Source organism: Amia ocellicauda, chromosome 12 (assembly GCF_036373705.1).
Source record: "Amia ocellicauda isolate fAmiCal2 chromosome 12, fAmiCal2.hap1, whole genome shotgun sequence".
Lineage (NCBI taxonomy): Eukaryota > Metazoa > Chordata > Actinopteri > Amiiformes > Amiidae > Amia > Amia ocellicauda.
Genome location: NC_089861.1, coordinates 20,697,873 through 20,712,415, shown reverse-complemented (window position 1 = coordinate 20,712,415; position 14,543 = coordinate 20,697,873). Strand labels below are relative to the sequence as shown.

Sequence of the window (14,543 nt, the reverse complement as noted above, 5' to 3'; positions counted from 1 at the left end):
TCAATGTAGCCTGCAAACTCGTGCCTTTGCGAAAGGCTAGGACGAGGCAAATCACAGCTCTGGGTGAAGCTAGCATTGACAGTCGTTGGTCTCAACTGACAACAAGTGCACACATCAGCCTGCTTCCTGAACCAGCAGGCTTTTACCGTCCCCTTCGCCACTCTACACTTCCTTACCATAAAGAAAGGCAACAAGCAACCCATAACCCAGAGGTCGATGGATCGAAACCATTCTCTGCTATGACTTTTAGATTCCTTTGCGTTGCGTAACAGAAAGCCATATGCTCTCAGAGACCTCACCTGCACTTGAGGACTTGAAAAACTGCAGCAGCAAGTTCGTTTTCTAAGCAATCGTAAAAGGCTTCTCACGCTGACTGAAGGAATATTTATCCATCCATCCATCTATCTATCTATCCCTATCTATCTGTATTTCTGTCTTTCAACATTTGTGAATGTCAATGTAGCCTGCAAACTCGTGCCTTTGCGAAAGGCTAGGACGAGGCAAATCACAGCTCTGGGTGAAGCTAGCATTGACAGTCGTTGGTCTCAACTGACAACAAGTGCACACATCAGCCTGCTTCCTGAACCAGCAGGCTTTTACCGTCCCCTTCGCCACTCTACACTTCCTTACCATAAAGAAAGGCAACAAGCAACCCATAACCCAGAGGTCGATGGATCGAAACCATTCTCTGCTATGACTTTTAGATTCCTTTGCGTTGCGTAACAGAAAGCCATATGCTCTCAGAGACCTCACCTGCACTTGAGGACTTGAAAAACTGCAGCAGCAAGTTCGTTTTCTAAGCAATCGTAAAAGGCTTCTCACGCTGACTGAAGGAATATTTATCCATCCATCCATCTATCTATCTATCCCTATCTATCTGTATTTCTGTCTTTCAACATTTGTGAATGTCACTGTAGCCTGCAAACTCGTGCCTTTGCGAAAGGCTAGGACGAGGCAAATCACAGCTCTGGGTGAAGCTAGCATTGACAGTCGTTGGTCTCAACTGACAACAAGTGCACACATCAGCCTGCTTCCTGAACCAGCAGGCTTTTACCGTCCCCTTCGCCACTCTACACTTCCTTACCATAAAGAAAGGCAACAAGCAGAAGGAGGCACCCAACGTGGGGCTCGAACCCACGACCCTGAGATTAAGAGTCTCATGCTCTACCGAGTGAGCTAGCCGGGCCACTGGGGGGGCAGCAGGGCAAGACAACCCGCCGGAGTCTGCAAGGGGAAATGCGGCCACTTGACGGACGCACGGGCGTCCGATACTTTCCGACTTCCGTGCCTGCATTCACCATCCGGAGGCTTCGGCTCAAATCGTCTATTCTGGTCCAAAGAGTTCTTGGGAGGGTTACAGGCTGCAGTTCATGCCGAACTACGAGCGCCTGCTCGACGTGAGCACATCATTGGCACTTTTGCGTGAAGGCCAGCTCCCACAAGTGAGCAGAGTGGCGCAGCGGAAGCGTGCTGGGCCCATAACCCAGAGGTCGATGGATCGAAACCATTCTCTGCTATGACTTTTAGATTCCTTTGCGTTGCGTAACAGAAAGCCATATGCTCTCAGAGACCTCACCTGCACTTGAGGACTTGAAAAACTGCAGCAGCAAGTTCGTTTTCTAAGCAATCGTAAAAGGCTTCTCACGCTGACTGAAGGAATATTTATCCATCCATCCATCTATCTATCTATCCCTATCTATCTGTATTTCTGTCTTTCAACATTTGTGAATGTCAATGTAGCCTGCAAACTCGTGCCTTTGCGAAAGGCTAGGACGAGGCAAATCACAGCTCTGGGTGAAGCTAGCATTGACAGTCGTTGGTCTCAACTGACAACAAGTGCACACATCAGCCTGCTTCCTGAACCAGCAGGCTTTTACCGTCCCCTTCGCCACTCTACACTTCCTTACCATAAAGAAAGGCAACAAGCAGAAGGAGACGCCCAACGTGGGGCTCGAACCCACGACCCTGAGATTAAGAGTCTCATGCTCTACCGACTGAGCTAGCCGGGCCACTGGGGGGGCCGCAGAGCAAGACAACCCGCCGGAGTCTGCAAGGGGAAATGCGGCCACTTGACGGACGCACGGGCGTCCGATACTTTCCGACTACCGTGCCTGCATTCACCATCCGGAGGCTTCGGCTCAAATCGTCTATTCTGGTCCAAAGAGTTCTTGGGAGGGTTACAGGCTGCAGTTCATGCCGAACTACGAGCGCCTGCTCGACGTGAGCACATCATTGGCACTTTTGCGTGAAGGCCAGCTCCCACAAGTGAGCAGAGTGGCGCAGCGGAAGCGTGCTGGGCCCAAAACCCAGAGGTCGATGGATCGAAACCATTCTCTGCTATGACTTTTAGATTCCTTTGCGTTGCGTAACAGAAAGCCATATGCTCTCAGAGACCTCACCTGCACTTGAGGACTTGAAAAACTGCAGCAGCAAGTTCGTTTTCTAAGCAATCGTAAAAGGCTTCTCACGCTGACTGAAGGAATATTTATCCATCCATCCATCTATCTATCTATCCCTATCTATCTGTATTTCTGTCTTTCAACATTTGTGAATGTCAATGTAGCCTGCAAACTCGTGCCTTTGCGAAAGGCTAGGACGAGGCAAATCACAGCTCTGGGTGAAGCTAGCATTGACAGTCGTTGGTCTCAACTGACAACAAGTGCACACATCAGCCTGCTTCCTGAACCAGCAGGCTTTTACCGTCCCCTTCGCCACTCTACACTTCCTTACCATAAAGAAAGGCAACAAGCAACCCATAACCCAGAGGTCGATGGATCGAAACCATTCTCTGCTATGACTTTTAGATTCCTTTGCGTTGCGTAACAGAAAGCCATATGCTCTCAGAGACCTCACCTGCACTTGAGGACTTGAAAAACTGCAGCAGCAAGTTCGTTTTCTAAGCAATCGTAAAAGGCTTCTCACGCTGACTGAAGGAATATTTATCCATCCATCCATCTATCTATCTATCCCTATCTATCTGTATTTCTGTCTTTCAACATTTGTGAATGTCAATGTAGCCTGCAAACTCGTGCCTTTGCGAAAGGCTAGGACGAGGCAAATCACAGCTCTGGGTGAAGCTAGCATTGACAGTCGTTGGTCTCAACTGACAACAAGTGCACACATCAGCCTGCTTCCTGAACCAGCAGGCTTTTACCGTCCCCTTCGCCACTCTACACTTCCTTACCATAAAGAAAGGCAACAAGCAACCCATAACCCAGAGGTCGATGGATCGAAACCATTCTCTGCTATGACTTTTAGATTCCTTTGCGTTGCGTAACAGAAAGCCATATGCTCTCAGAGACCTCACCTGCACTTGAGGACTTGAAAAACTGCAGCAGCAAGTTCGTTTTCTAAGCAATCGTAAAAGGCTTCTCACGCTGACTGAAGGAATATTTATCCATCCATCCATCTATCTATCTATCCCTATCTATCTGTATTTCTGTCTTTCAACATTTGTGAATGTCAATGTAGCCTGCAAACTCGTGCCTTTGCGAAAGGCTAGGACGAGGCAAATCACAGCTCTGGGTGAAGCTAGCATTGACAGTCGTTGGTCTCAACTGACAACAAGTGCACACATCAGCCTGCTTCCTGAACCAGCAGGCTTTTACCGTCCCCTTCGCCACTCTACACTTCCTTACCATAAAGAAAGGCAACAAGCAACCCATAACCCAGAGGTCGATGGATCGAAACCATTCTCTGCTATGACTTTTAGATTCCTTTGCGTTGCGTAACAGAAAGCCATATGCTCTCAGAGACCTCACCTGCACTTGAGGACTTGAAAAACTGCAGCAGCAAGTTCGTTTTCTAAGCAATCGTAAAAGGCTTCTCACGCTGACTGAAGGAATATTTATCCATCCATCCATCTATCTATCTATCCCTATCTATCTGTATTTCTGTCTTTCAACATTTGTGAATGTCAATGTAGCCTGCAAACTCGTGCCTTTGCGAAAGGCTAGGACGAGGCAAATCACAGCTCTGGGTGAAGCTAGCATTGACAGTCGTTGGTCTCAACTGACAACAAGTGCACACATCAGCCTGCTTCCTGAACCAGCAGGCTTTTACCGTCCCCTTCGCCACTCTACACTTCCTTACCATAAAGAAAGGCAACAAGCAACCCATAACCCAGAGGTCGATGGATCGAAACCATTCTCTGCTATGACTTTTAGATTCCTTTGCGTTGCGTAACAGAAAGCCATATGCTCTCAGAGACCTCACCTGCACTTGAGGACTTGAAAAACTGCAGCAGCAAGTTCGTTTTCTAAGCAATCGTAAAAGGCTTCTCACGCTGACTGAAGGAATATTTATCCATCCATCCATCTATCTATCTATCCCTATCTATCTGTATTTCTGTCTTTCAACATTTGTGAATGTCAATGTAGCCTGCAAACTCGTGCCTTTGCGAAAGGCTAGGACGAGGCAAATCACAGCTCTTGGTGAAGCTAGCATTGACAGTCGTTGGTCTCAACTGACAACAAGTGCACACATCAGCCTGCTTCCTGAACCAGCAGGCTTTTACCGTCCCCTTCGCCACTCTACACTTCCTTACCATAAAGAAAGGCAACAAGCAACCCATAACCCAGAGGTCGATGGATCGAAACCATTCTCTGCTATGACTTTTAGATTCCTTTGCGTTGCGTAACAGAAAGCCATATGCTCTCAGAGACCTCACCTGCACTTGAGGACTTGAAAAACTGCAGCAGCAAGTTCGTTTTCTAAGCAATCGTAAAAGGCTTCTCACGCTGACTGAAGGAATATTTATCCATCCATCCATCTATCTATCTATCCCTATCTATCTGTATTTCTGTCTTTCAACATTTGTGAATGTCAATGTAGCCTGCAAACTCGTGCCTTTGCGAAAGGCTAGGACGAGGCAAATCACAGCTCTGGGTGAAGCTAGCATTGACAGTCGTTGGTCTCAACTGACAACAAGTGCACACATCAGCCTGCTTCCTGAACCAGCAGGCTTTTACCGTCCCCTTCGCCACTCTACACTTCCTTACCATAAAGAAAGGCAACAAGCAACCCATAACCCAGAGGTCGATGGATCGAAACCATTCTCTGCTATGACTTTTAGATTCCTTTGCGTTGCGTAACAGAAAGCCATATGCTCTCAGAGACCTCACCTGCACTTGAGGACTTGAAAAACTGCAGCAGCAAGTTCGTTTTCTAAGCAATCGTAAAAGGCTTCTCACGCTGACTGAAGGAATATTTATCCATCCATCCATCTATCTATCTATCCCTATCTATCTGTATTTCTGTCTTTCAACATTTGTGAATGTCAATGTAGCCTGCAAACTCGTGCCTTTGCGAAAGGCTAGGACGAGGCAAATCACAGCTCTGGGTGAAGCTAGCATTGACAGTCGTTGGTCTCAACTGACAACAAGTGCACACATCAGCCTGCTTCCTGAACCAGCAGGCTTTTACCGTCCCCTTCGCCACTCTACACTTCCTTACCATAAAGAAAGGCAACAAGCAACCCATAACCCAGAGGTCGATGGATCGAAACCATTCTCTGCTATGACTTTTAGATTCCTTTGCGTTGCGTAACAGAAAGCCATATGATCTCAGAGACCTCACCTGCACTTGAGGACTTGAAAAACTGCAGCAGCAAGTTCGTTTTCTAAGCAATCGTAAAAGGCTTCTCACGCTGACTGAAGGAATATTTATCCATCCATCCATCTATCTATCTATCCCTATCTATCTGTATTTCTGTCTTTCAACATTTGTGAATGTCAATGTAGCCTGCAAACTCGTGCCTTTGCGAAAGGCTAGGACGAGGCAAATCACAGCTCTGGGTGAAGCTAGCATTGACAGTCGTTGGTCTCAACTGACAACAAGTGCACACATCAGCCTGCTTCCTGAACCAGCAGGCTTTTACCGTCCCCTTCGCCACTCTACACTTCCTTACCATAAAGAAAGGCAACAAGCAACCCATAACCCAGAGGTCGATGGATCGAAACCATTCTCTGCTATGACTTTTAGATTCCTTTGCGTTGCGTAACAGAAAGCCATATGCTCTCAGAGACCTCACCTGCACTTGAGGACTTGAAAAACTGCAGCAGCAAGTTCGTTTTCTAAGCAATCGTAAAAGGCTTCTCACGCTGACTGAAGGAATATTTATCCATCCATCCATCTATCTATCTATCCCTATCTATCTGTATTTCTGTCTTTCAACATTTGTGAATGTCAATGTAGCCTGCAAACTCGTGCCTTTGCGAAAGGCTAGGACGAGGCAAATCACAGCTCTGGGTGAAGCTAGCATTGACAGTCGTTGGTCTCAACTGACAACAAGTGCACACATCAGCCTGCTTCCTGAACCAGCAGGCTTTTACCGTCCCCTTTACCACTCTACACTTCCTTACCATAAAGAAAGGCAACAAGCAACCCATAACCCAGAGGTCGATGGATCAAAACCATTCTCTGCTATGACTTTTAGATTCCTTTGCGTTGCGTAACAGAAAGCCATATGCTCTCAGAGACCTCACCTGCACTTGAGGACTTGAAAAACTGCAGCAGCAAGTTCGTTTTCTAAGCAATCGTAAAAGGCTTCTCACGCTGACTGAAGGAATATTTATCCATCCATCCATCTATCTATCTATCCCTATCTATCTGTATTTCTGTCTTTCAACATTTGTGAATGTCAATGTAGCCTGCAAACTCGTGCCTTTGCGAAAGGCTAGGACGAGGCAAATCACAGCTCTGGGTGAAGCTAGCATTGACAGTCGTTGGTCTCAACTGACAACAAGTGCACACATCAGCCTGCTTCCTGAACCAGCAGGCTTTTACCGTCCCCTTCGCCACTCTACACTTCCTTACCATAAAGAAAGGCAACAAGCAACCCATAACCCAGAGGTCGATGGATTGAAACCATTCTCTGCTATGACTTTTAGATTCCTTTGCGTTGCGTAACAGAAAGCCATATGCTCTCAGAGACCTCACCTGCACTTGAGGACTTGAAAAACTGCAGCAGCAAGTTCGTTTTCTAAGCAATCGTAAAAGGCTTCTCACGCTGACTGAAGGAATATTTATCCATCCATCCATCTATCTATCTATCCCTATCTATCTGTATTTCTGTCTTTCAACATTTGTGAATGTCAATGTAGCCTGCAAACTCGTGCCTTTGCGAAAGGCTAGGACGAGGCAAATCACAGCTCTGGGTGAAGCTAGCATTGACAGTCGTTGGTCTCAACTGACAACAAGTGCACACATCAGCCTGCTTCCTGAACCAGCAGGCTTTTACCGTCCCCTTCGCCACTCTACACTTCCTTACCATAAAGAAAGGCAACAAGCAACCCATAACCCAGAGGTCGATGGATCGAAACCATTCTCTGCTATGACTTTTAGATTCCTTTGCGTTGCGTAACAGAAAGCCATATGCTCTCAGAGACCTCACCTGCACTTGAGGACTTGAAAAACTGCAGCAGCAAGTTCGTTTTCTAAGCAATCGTAAAAGGCTTCTCACGCTGACTGAAGGAATATTTATCCATCCATCCATCTATCTATCTATCCCTATCTATCTGTATTTCTGTCTTTCAACATTTGTGAATGTCAATGTAGCCTGCAAACTCGTGCCTTTGCGAAAGGCTAGGACGAGGCAAATCACAGCTCTGGGTGAAGCTAGCATTGACAGTCGTTGGTCTCAACTGACAACAAGTGCACACATCAGCCTGCTTCCTGAACCAGCAGGCTTTTACCGTCCCCTTCGCCACTCTACACTTCCTTACCATAAAGAAAGGCAACAAGCAACCCATAACCCAGAGGTCGATGGATCGAAACCATTCTCTGCTATGACTTTTAGATTCCTTTGCGTTGCGTAACAGAAAGCCATATGCTCTCAGAGACCTCACCTGCACTTGAGGACTTGAAAAACTGCAGCAGCAAGTTCGTTTTCTAAGCAATCGTAAAAGGCTTCTCACGCTGACTGAAGGAATATTTATCCATCCATCCATCTATCTATCTATCCCTATCTATCTGTATTTCTGTCTTTCAACATTTGTGAATGTCAATGTAGCCTGCAAACTCGTGCCTTTGCGAAAGGCTAGGACGAGGCAAATCACAGCTCTGGGTGAAGCTAGCATTGACAGTCGTTGGTCTCAACTGACAACAAGTGCACACATCAGCCTGCTTCCTGAACCAGCAGGCTTTTACCGTCCCCTTCGCCACTCTACACTTCCTTACCATAAAGAAAGGCAACAAGCAGAAGGAGGCGCCCAACGTGGGGCTCGAACCCACAACCCTGAGATTAAGAGTCTCATGCTCTACCGACTGAGCTAGCCGGGCCACTGGGGGGGCCGCAGAGCAAGACAACCCGCCGGAGTCTGCAAGGGGAAATGCGGCCACTTGACGGACGCACGGGCGTCCGATACTTTCCGACTTCCGTGCCTGCATTCACCATCCGGAGGCTTCGGCTCAAATCGTCTATTCTGGTCCAAAGAGTTCTTGGGAGGGTTACAGGCTGCAGTTCATGCTGAACTACGAGCGCCTGCTCGACGTGAGCACATCATTGGCACTTTTGCGTGAAGGCCAGCTCCCACAAGTGAGCAGAGTGGCGCAGCGGAAGCGTGCTGGGCCCATAACCCAGAGGTCGATGGATCGAAACCATTCTCTGCTATGACTTTTAGATTCCTTTGCGTTGCGTAACAGAAAGCCATATGCTCTCAGAGACCTCACCTGCACTTGAGGACTTGAAAAACTGCAGCAGCAAGTTCGTTTTCTAAGCAATCGTAAAAGGCTTCTCACGCTGACTGAAGGAATATTTATCCATCCATCCATCTATCTATCTATCCCTATCTATCTGTATTTCTGTCTTTCAACATTTGTGAATGTCAATGTAGCCTGCAAACTCGTGCCTTTGCGAAAGGCTAGGACGAGGCAAATCACAGCTCTGGGTGAAGCTAGCATTGACAGTCGTTGGTCTCAACTGACAACAAGTGCACACATCAGCCTGCTTCCTGAACCAGCAGGCTTTTACCGTCCCCTTCGCCACTCTACACTTCCTTACCATAAAGAAAGGCAACAAGCAACCCATAACCCAGAGGTCGATGGATCGAAACCATTCTCTGCTATGACTTTTAGATTCCTTTGCGTTGCGTAACAGAAAGCCATATGCTCTCAGAGACCTCACCTGCACTTGAGGACTTGAAAAACTGCAGCAGCAAGTTCGTTTTCTAAGCAATCGTAAAAGGCTTCTCACGCTGACTGAAGGAATATTTATCCATCCATCCATCTATCTATCTATCCCTATCTATCTGTATTTCTGTCTTTCAACATTTGTGAATGTCAATGTAGCCTGCAAACTCGTGCCTTTGCGAAAGGCTAGGACGAGGCAAATCACAGCTCTGGGTGAAGCTAGCATTGACAGTCGTTGGTCTCAACTGACAACAAGTGCACACATCAGCCTGCTTCCTGAACCAGCAGGCTTTTACCGTCCCCTTCGCCACTCTACACTTCCTTACCATAAAGAAAGGCAACAAGCAACCCATAACCCAGAGGTCGATGGATCGAAACCATTCTCTGCTATGACTTTTAGATTCCTTTGCGTTGCGTAACAGAAAGCCATATGCTCTCAGAGACCTCACCTGCACTTGAGGACTTGAAAAACTGCAGCAGCAAGTTCGTTTTCTAAGCAATCGTAAAAGGCTTCTCACGCTGACTGAAGGAATATTTATCCATCCATCCATCTATCTATCTATCCCTATCTATCTGTATTTCTGTCTTTCAACATTTGTGAATGTCAATGTAGCCTGCAAACTCGTGCCTTTGCGAAAGGCTAGGACGAGGCAAATCACAGCTCTGGGTGAAGCTAGCATTGACAGTCGTTGGTCTCAACTGACAACAAGTGCACACATCAGCCTGCTTCCTGAACCAGCAGGCTTTTACCGTCCCCTTCGCCACTCTACACTTCCTTACCATAAAGAAAGGCAACAAGCAACCCATAACCCAGAGGTCGATGGATCGAAACCATTCTCTGCTATGACTTTTAGATTCCTTTGCGTTGCGTAACAGAAAGCCATATGCTCTCAGAGACCTCACCTGCACTTGAGGACTTGAAAAACTGCAGCAGCAAGTTCGTTTTCTAAGCAATCGTAAAAGGCTTCTCACGCTGACTGAAGGAATATTTATCCATCCATCCATCTATCTATCTATCCCTATCTATCTGTATTTCTGTCTTTCAACATTTGTGAATGTCAATGTAGCCTGCAAACTCGTGCCTTTGCGAAAGGCTAGGACGAGGCAAATCACAGCTCTGGGTGAAGCTAGCATTGACAGTCGTTGGTCTCAACTGACAACAAGTGCACACATCAGCCTGCTTCCTGAACCAGCAGGCTTTTACCGTCCCCTTCGCCACTCTACACTTCCTTACCATAAAGAAAGGCAACAAGCAGAAGGAGGCGCCCAACGTGGGGCTCGAACCCACAACCCTGAGATTAAGAGTCTCATGCTCTACCGACTGAGCTAGCCGGGCCACTGGGGGGGCCGCAGAGCAAGACAACCCGCCGGAGTCTGCAAGGGGAAATGCGGCCACTTGACGGACGCACGGGCGTCCGATACTTTCCGACTTCCGTGCCTGCATTCACCATCCGGAGGCTTCGGCTCAAATCGTCTATTCTGGTCCAAAGAGTTCTTGGGAGGGTTACAGGCTGCAGTTCATGCTGAACTACGAGCGCCTGCTCGACGTGAGCACATCATTGGCACTTTTGCGTGAAGGCCAGCTCCCACAAGTGAGCAGAGTGGCGCAGCGGAAGCGTGCTGGGCCCATAACCCAGAGGTCGATGGATCGAAACCATTCTCTGCTATGACTTTTAGATTCCTTTGCGTTGCGTAACAGAAAGCCATATGCTCTCAGAGACCTCACCTGCACTTGAGGACTTGAAAAACTGCAGCAGCAAGTTCGTTTTCTAAGCAATCGTAAAAGGCTTCTCACGCTGACTGAAGGAATATTTATCCATCCATCCATCTATCTATCTATCCCTATCTATCTGTATTTCTGTCTTTCAACATTTGTGAATGTCAATGTAGCCTGCAAACTCGTGCCTTTGCGAAAGGCTAGGACGAGGCAAATCACAGCTCTGGGTGAAGCTAGCATTGACAGTCGTTGGTCTCAACTGACAACAAGTGCACACATCAGCCTGCTTCCTGAACCAGCAGGCTTTTACCGTCCCCTTCGCCACTCTACACTTCCTTACCATAAAGAAAGGCAACAAGCAACCCATAACCCAGAGGTCGATGGATCGAAACCATTCTCTGCTATGACTTTTAGATTCCTTTGCGTTGCGTAACAGAAAGCCATATGCTCTCAGAGACCTCACCTGCACTTGAGGACTTGAAAAACTGCAGCAGCAAGTTCGTTTTCTAAGCAATCGTAAAAGGCTTCTCACGCTGACTGAAGGAATATTTATCCATCCATCCATCTATCTATCTATCCCTATCTATCTGTATTTCTGTCTTTCAACATTTGTGAATGTCAATGTAGCCTGCAAACTCGTGCCTTTGCGAAAGGCTAGGACGAGGCAAATCACAGCTCTGGGTGAAGCTAGCATTGACAGTCGTTGGTCTCAACTGACAACAAGTGCACACATCAGCCTGCTTCCTGAACCAGCAGGCTTTTACCGTCCCCTTCGCCACTCTACACTTCCTTACCATAAAGAAAGGCAACAAGCAGAAGGAGGCGCCCAACGTGGGGCTCGAACCCACGACCCTGAGATTAAGAGTCTCATGCTCTACCGACTGAGTTAGCCGGGCCACTGGGGGGGCCGCAGAGCAAGACAACCCGCCGGAGTCTGCAAGGGGAAATGCGGCCACTTGACGGACGCACGGGCGTCCGATACTTTCCGACTTCCGTGCCTGCATTCACCATCCGGAGGCTTCGGCTCAAATCGTCTATTCTGGTCCAAAGAGTTCTTGGGAGGGTTACAGGCTGCAGTTCATGCCGAACTACGAGCGCCTGCTCGACGTGAGCACATCATTGGCACTTTTGCGTGAAGGCCAGCTCCCACAAGTGAGCAGAGTGGCGCAGCGGAAGCGTGCTGGGCCCATAACCCAGAGGTCGATGGATCGAAACCATTCTCTGCTATGACTTTTAGATTCCTTTGCGTTGCGTAACAGAAAGCCATATGCTCTCAGAGACCTCACCTGCACTTGAGGACTTGAAAAACTGCAGCAGCAAGTTCGTTTTCTAAGCAATCGTAAAAGGCTTCTCACGCTGACTGAAGGAATATTTATCCATCCATCCATCTATCTATCTATCCCTATCTATCTGTATTTCTGTCTTTCAACATTTGTGAATGTCAATGTAGCCTGCAAACTCGTGCCTTTGCGAAAGGCTAGGACGAGGCAAATCACAGCTCTGGGTGAAGCTAGCATTGACAGTCGTTGGTCTCAACTGACAACAAGTGCACACATCAGCCTGCTTCCTGAACCAGCAGGCTTTTACCGTCCCCTTCGCCACTCTACACTTCCTTACCATAAAGAAAGGCAACAAGCAGAAGGAGGCGCCCAACGTGGGGCTCGAACCCACGACCCTGAGATTAAGAGTCTCATGCTCTACCGACTGAGCTAGCCGGGCCACTGGTGGGGCCGCAGAGCAAGACAACCCGCCGGAGTCTGCAAGGGGAAATGCGGCCACTTGACGGACGCACGGGCGTCCGATACTTTCCGACTTCCGTGCCTGCATTCACCATCCGGAGGCTTCGGCTCAAATCGTCTATTCTGGTCCAAAGAGTTCTTGGGAGGGTTACAGGCTGCAGTTCATGCCGAACTACGAGCGCCTGCTCGACGTGAGCACATCATTGGCACTTTTGCGTGAAGGCCAGCTCCCACAAGTGAGCAGAGTGGCGCAGCGGAAGCGTGCTGGGCCCATAACCCAGAGGTCGATGGATCGAAACCATTCTCTGCTATGACTTTTAGATTCCTTTGCGTTGCGTAACAGAAAGCCATATGCTCTCAGAGACCTCACCTGCACTTGAGGACTTGAAAAACTGCAGCAGCAAGTTCGTTTTCTAAGCAATCGTAAAAGGCTTCTCACGCTGACTGAAGGAATATTTATCCATCCATCCATCTATCTATCTATCCCTATCTATCTGTATTTCTGTCTTTCAACATTTGTGAATGTCAATGTAGCCTGCAAACTCGTGCCTTTGCGAAAGGCTAGGACGAGGCAAATCACAGCTCTGGGTGAAGCTAGCATTGACAGTCGTTGGTCTCAACTGACAACAAGTGCACACATCAGCCTGCTTCCTGAACCAGCAGGCTTTTACCGTCCCCTTCACCACTCTACACTTCCTTACCATAAAGAAAGGCAACAAGCAACCCATAACCCAGAGGTCGATGGATCGAAACCATTCTCTGCTATGACTTTTAGATTCCTTTGCGTTGCGTAACAGAAAGCCATATGCTCTCAGAGACCTCACCTGCACTTGAGGACTTGAAAAACTGCAGCAGCAAGTTCGTTTTCTAAGCAATCGTAAAAGGCTTCTCACGCTGACTGAAGGAATATTTATCCATCCATCCATCTATCTATCTATCCCTATCTATCTGTATTTCTGTCTTTCAACATTTGTGAATGTCAATGTAGCCTGCAAACTCGTGCCTTTGCGAAAGGCTAGGACGAGGCAAATCACAGCTCTGGGTGAAGCTAGCATTGACAGTCGTTGGTCTCAACTGACAACAAGTGCACACATCAGCCTGCTTCCTGAACCAGCAGGCTTTTACCGTCCCCTTCGCCACTCTACACTTCCTTACCATAAAGAAAGGCAACAAGCAACCCATAACCCAGAGGTCGATGGATCGAAACCATTCTCTGCTATGACTTTTAGATTCCTTTGCGTTGCGTAACAGAAAGCCATATGCTCTCAGAGACCTCACCTGCACTTGAGGACTTGAAAAACTGCAGCAGCAAGTTCGTTTTCTAAGCAATCGTAAAAGGCTTCTCACGCTGACTGAAGGAATATTTATCCATCCATCCATCTATCTATCTATCCCTATCTATCTGTATTTCTGTCTTTCAACATTTGTGAATGTCAATGTAGCCTGCAAACTCGTGCCTTTGCGAAAGGCTAGGACGAGGCAAATCACAGCTCTGGGTGAAGCTAGCATTGACAGTCGTTGGTCTCAGCTGACAACAAGTGCACACATCAGCCTGCTTCCTGAACCAGCAGGCTTTTACCGTCCCCTTCGCCACTCTACACTTCCTTACCATAAAGAAAGGCAACAAGCAGAAGGAGGCGCCCAACGTGGGGCTCGAACCCACGACCCTGAGATTAAGAGTCTCATGCTCTACCGACTGAGCTAGCCGGGCCACTGGGGGGGCCGCAGAGCAAGACAACCCGCCGGAGTCTGCAAGGGGAAATGCGGCCACTTGACGGACGCACGGGCGTCCGATACTTTCCGACTTCCGTGCCTGCATTCACCATCCGGAGGCTTCGGCTCAAATCGTCTATTCTGGTCCAAAGAGTTCTTGGGAGGGTTACAGGCTGCAGTTCATGCCGAACTACGAGCGCCTGCTCGACGTGAGCACATCATTGGCACTTTTGCGTGAAGGCCAG

The 14,543-nt window shown here is 48.0% G+C and overlaps 13 non-coding genes across 13 annotated transcripts; 6 read left to right on the top strand and 7 right to left on the bottom strand.

Annotated features, from left to right (window-relative positions):
- Window positions 1-1,113: 1,113 nt before the first annotated feature.
- On the bottom strand, window positions 1,114-1,186 carry trnak-cuu (transfer RNA lysine (anticodon CUU)). Its single transcript has one exon. It is a non-coding gene; the product is annotated as a tRNA-Lys (tRNA).
- Window positions 1,187-1,445: 259 nt separating this feature from the next.
- Window positions 1,446-1,517, top strand: trnam-cau (transfer RNA methionine (anticodon CAU)). Its single transcript has one exon. It is a non-coding gene; the product is annotated as a tRNA-Met (tRNA).
- A 419-nt stretch (window positions 1,518-1,936) lies between these two features.
- Window positions 1,937-2,009, bottom strand: trnak-cuu (transfer RNA lysine (anticodon CUU)). Its single transcript has one exon. It is a non-coding gene; the product is annotated as a tRNA-Lys (tRNA).
- A 259-nt stretch (window positions 2,010-2,268) lies between these two features.
- Window positions 2,269-2,340, top strand: trnal-caa (transfer RNA leucine (anticodon CAA)). The gene has a single exon. It is a non-coding gene; the product is annotated as a tRNA-Leu (tRNA).
- Window positions 2,341-8,207: 5,867 nt separating this feature from the next.
- trnak-cuu (transfer RNA lysine (anticodon CUU)) lies at window positions 8,208-8,280 on the bottom strand. Its single transcript has one exon. It is a non-coding gene; the product is annotated as a tRNA-Lys (tRNA).
- Window positions 8,281-8,539: 259 nt separating this feature from the next.
- Window positions 8,540-8,611, top strand: trnam-cau (transfer RNA methionine (anticodon CAU)). Its single transcript has one exon. It is a non-coding gene; the product is annotated as a tRNA-Met (tRNA).
- Window positions 8,612-10,392: 1,781 nt separating this feature from the next.
- Window positions 10,393-10,465, bottom strand: trnak-cuu (transfer RNA lysine (anticodon CUU)). Its single transcript has one exon. It is a non-coding gene; the product is annotated as a tRNA-Lys (tRNA).
- A 259-nt stretch (window positions 10,466-10,724) lies between these two features.
- Window positions 10,725-10,796, top strand: trnam-cau (transfer RNA methionine (anticodon CAU)). The gene has a single exon. It is a non-coding gene; the product is annotated as a tRNA-Met (tRNA).
- Window positions 10,797-11,669: 873 nt separating this feature from the next.
- Window positions 11,670-11,742, bottom strand: trnak-cuu (transfer RNA lysine (anticodon CUU)). Its single transcript has one exon. It is a non-coding gene; the product is annotated as a tRNA-Lys (tRNA).
- Window positions 11,743-12,001: 259 nt separating this feature from the next.
- Window positions 12,002-12,073, top strand: trnam-cau (transfer RNA methionine (anticodon CAU)). The gene has a single exon. It is a non-coding gene; the product is annotated as a tRNA-Met (tRNA).
- Window positions 12,074-12,492: 419 nt separating this feature from the next.
- trnak-cuu (transfer RNA lysine (anticodon CUU)) lies at window positions 12,493-12,565 on the bottom strand. The gene has a single exon. It is a non-coding gene; the product is annotated as a tRNA-Lys (tRNA).
- Window positions 12,566-12,824: 259 nt separating this feature from the next.
- trnam-cau (transfer RNA methionine (anticodon CAU)) lies at window positions 12,825-12,896 on the top strand. The gene has a single exon. It is a non-coding gene; the product is annotated as a tRNA-Met (tRNA).
- Window positions 12,897-14,223: 1,327 nt separating this feature from the next.
- On the bottom strand, window positions 14,224-14,296 carry trnak-cuu (transfer RNA lysine (anticodon CUU)). Its single transcript has one exon. It is a non-coding gene; the product is annotated as a tRNA-Lys (tRNA).
- Between the last annotated feature and the right edge of the window lie 247 nt (window positions 14,297-14,543).